This window comes from Heptranchias perlo, chromosome 3, assembly GCF_035084215.1.
Source record: "Heptranchias perlo isolate sHepPer1 chromosome 3, sHepPer1.hap1, whole genome shotgun sequence".
Taxonomy (NCBI): Eukaryota; Metazoa; Chordata; class Chondrichthyes; order Hexanchiformes; family Hexanchidae; genus Heptranchias; species Heptranchias perlo.
Genome location: NC_090327.1, coordinates 140,792,210 through 140,796,154, shown reverse-complemented (window position 1 = coordinate 140,796,154; position 3,945 = coordinate 140,792,210). Strand labels below are relative to the sequence as shown.

General features: G+C 41.5%; 1 pseudogene; it reads left to right on the top strand.

Moving 5' to 3' along the window:
- Positions 1–817: 817 nt before the first annotated feature.
- LOC137309058 (probable G-protein coupled receptor 139) lies at positions 818–2,624 on the top strand (annotated as a pseudogene).
- Positions 2,625–3,945: the final 1,321 nt, after the last annotated feature.

The window sequence follows — 3,945 nt, the reverse complement described above, 5'->3', positions numbered from 1 at the left end:
AGTAATGTTATTGTAGGGTCCCCACCAGTATTGTGAATGTAGTGTCAACACCAATAATGTTAGAATAGATTCACCAAAATACAGTTAGAATGGAGTCACCACCAATAATGCTAGTGTAGTCTCACCACTAATAATTTTAGAGTATAGTGACCACCTGTAATGTTGGTGGACGGTCACCACCAGCAATTTCAGATTCGGGTCACCACCAGTAATTGTAGATAAGTGTCACGATATTAATGTTGGAGGATGATCACCACCAGTAATGTTAGAATTGACTCACTACCAGTAATGTTAGATTTAGATCACTCCCAGTCATATTCGCGTCGGTTCACCACCAGTAATCTGAGATTAGTTTCACCACCAGTAATGTTAGTGTAGTTTCAACACCAGTAATGTTAAAGCCGTGTCACCACCAGGTAGCATCACAGTACGGAACAAATTTTAAATATTCAACGGATGAGTTAAGATTTCAGCGAATTAATAAGATGCCCGAAGAACCTTCTGCAGGGTCTGGAAGCGAAGACCCCAGCGGGGATCACTGAGTATGCGCAGAGTACATTTCTCCATGATTACTCTCTGTTAATTACTTCTAATGGAAGGAGTTTCATGACTGAGCGGTACAATTTCCCGATTGACCTCCCGTGTGCACTGGAGCGGAAAATCTTGTCTTGTTTGTTAAGTGACTGTAACTAACGCCAATTATTGTGTAAACTGATTTTCACACTGGGACACGGACTGTTCTATAAAGGTGGAGCTTATATGGTGCATTCCAGTCGGAACGGGAAAGCGGACAGAATTGACACAGTCTTCCAAAAAAATGGAACGGCCAACAATTCTACTGATAAAAGATATCTATTACCCTGTTCTTGCTACTTTCGCTATTCCCGGTAAGTCAATATATGCTGTTGTCTATAGTTGTTGACAATCTCACTGTTAATGATGTGTAACAGATTCCGAGAATGTCCTCTTTTATCCATCGGGACAAGTTGGTGAATATCAGCAGTAATCCTCTCCGTCCTCACGGCCGGTGAGCCACTGTTCTGGTCGGTAAACCGTGGGCACTGGGCGCCGAACATTACTCCCTATACCGCGGAGGTTGAGGCTAATCCACCGGCCCCTCCAACATTCATCAACTCATTAGTACCACTATTCTCTATCTACTTTAATTAGATAATTCCTCGGACTGCAGCGCCTCCACCCAACAGGGGAGTTTGAAAGATATTTTGAGAAATAATTGCCGTTCAGGGGGCTGCTCCCCATCCCTGTGCTGCAAAGAAATTTCGCAGTTCCACCAGTTGCCGGTCTATCACTGAACAACCTCATCGCGGCGATTATAAATAGAAAAAGCGCAGAGTTTCGACCGAAATTGAATGCTTTTGTCTCAACTGATTGTTTTATTTGAATTATTATCTTCACAGTAATTGCTGCGAAATTATATTTAGTATCTGAGGACGTCTGACTTATGTATGCTGGAAGGACGGCGCATTTTCAATCCCTCTATCTTGAGTATTCAATGATTTCTATATTTTAAACAAAATGTCATTAATGCTCATCTTTATTTAAAAAACAAATCCGTGTGCATATCCTTAAGTAGGGACACATTGGAACATTTCCATACAATATGCTGTGAGATTTAAATGACTATCCCCGTTAATTACCTCTTTTCCCTCTTTCTTACAGCGAACCTATTGACAATTGTGATTCTCTCCAGAGGAAATTGCGGCCTTTCCAAATGTATCTCTGTCTACATGGTGGCCATGGCAACAGCAGATCTCCTGGTCATGATCATTCATGTAATCGTCTATCATATTCTCAATCATCACTTTCCAAATTCATTTCTTTCCTACACTGACGTTTGTAAGTTCATTCATTGCATGAATTGTATCACCTTGGATATATCAGTATGGTTTACCGTCTTGTTCACATTTGACCGATTTGTAGCTATATGTTGTGAGAAGTTTAAAAGAAAGTACTGCACGGTGAGAACTGCGGCCGCGGTTATAACAGCCGTCGCTGTCCTTTTCTGTTTACAGAACACACCCTTTTGGTTTGCATATTAACCTGAAAGAATAATTAACAATATTCCTTGGGGTTGCCGCTCTAGAGTGGACTTTTTCTCATCGCCTACAGGTGTTGTGTACTCTTGGTTGAAAAGTATTTTCGTTCCATGGATTCCTTTTGCATTGATGTTACTGTTTAATTGTTTGATAGTCAGAAGCATTTTTGTAGCCAATAAAGCCCGCAGGGGACTCCGGCGTCACAGCAATGAGAATCAGACCGATCCAGAGATGGAGAACAGAAGGAAATCCATCATTTTACTGTTCAGTGTATCGGGCAGTTTTTTACTGTTGTGGCTGAGAGCTGCCGTGAGTTTTTTAACCACTGGACTGACAAACATCGTGCATTACCGAGGCGATTATGGAGCCCCTGTTTATATTGCGACTGAATCCGGATATCTGCTTATGTATTTGAGTTCCTGCACAAACACGTGTATTTATGCAGCTACCCAAACTAAATTCAGGGAAGAGCTGAAGAAGGTGGCGAAATCTCCTTGGACATTTATTCTAACATTGGTTAAGAAAATGAAAAACAATACCAAAGCTTCCTGTCCTAACGAGAGCTGAATTACATCCGGTCTCTCATTTTAGAATGACAGTCTGGATTTTTCTTGTGAGAATGAGCAGGTGTCATGAAATATTTCTTCCATTGTGTGCCTTGTATTTGATGTCTGCTGCGTTCCCTTGGTGAACAGAATCGTTATCTGCTAAAACAACGGGCTTCCCGCTCAAGTTTAAAAGAGAACAGACATAATGGAGCTTCAGCAGTGGAATAGAAAATGTGGGCGTCAGCGTTAACTGTGTTACACCGCAGGGACTGGAATGAGACCCGCCAGTTTAATTAATAGATAACATTTTCTTTGGTGTAGAAACAATAAATGGTGTTGCAATCGTGGTTATTTGTAATTCTTCTGTAATCTTGGTGTGAATGTTGCAGACGCTGGTCTCCCATCAGATTTCGCTCCCCATTGATTCCTGGCCAAATAGAATGGGGCCCTGTCCCCTGATGAGTGATATAATGATGGAAACAGTAGGATCTTGACTCGTCTGTATGATGCTATACGTCCCTGTTTATAGATATTGAGTTCAAAATCTCAACTCAGCACCAAAATGTTGAAATTTTATAATAGGGGAACAGATCAGTCGACCGAACCCGTCCCTGTCCACGTTTCACCGCCACCGAGCAAATAGTCCCAATCACTTTACCCGCCTGGTCTCAACATGCATTCAATCTAATTTTATTCGTCAATCTATCCACTTAAATCTTGAATATTGACTAATCTCAGGCTCTGTAATTTCCACATCTTCACATCTCTCCATGTAAAAAGGTTTCTCCTGCTCTGAGATCTAAATCTCTTTATTTAAAAAAAATCTCTGACCGTTAGTTCTTGATTCTTCAACTAATGTAAGCAGTCTGCATCTATCTATCATTTCGCTTCCATTCTTAACTTAAATCACATGCGCACGACTCGCCAAAGATATCAATCTGGTGTCAATATAAAATCTAGTAAAGTCAGGAAAGTGCAGTTATGATAGTTAATTGGTACCGTTCTCTTGGAGATGATTGTGGCCTTGCTTTTACTTAACAATGGGAAGAATGTATTTGTTGGCTTGGCCATTATTCGAAATAGCGGGACATGCTGGAGCAGATTCTAATCGAACACTTCCATACGCCTCCCCCACCCCGATCTTTTAATTAGTTGCCAGAAAGGGCAGGAATGGCTTGTATCGTATGTCTAGTTCTCCCTGATCTTGTGATAACGCTGTGTGCAGAATTGACCTGCTGCGTGTAAAGCAACCAGCATGACGAAAATGCACTGAAGAACGGGTCCAAGACATGGTCAGTCACGCTGCCAACACCACTACATGAAATGCTTAATGTGGGTCT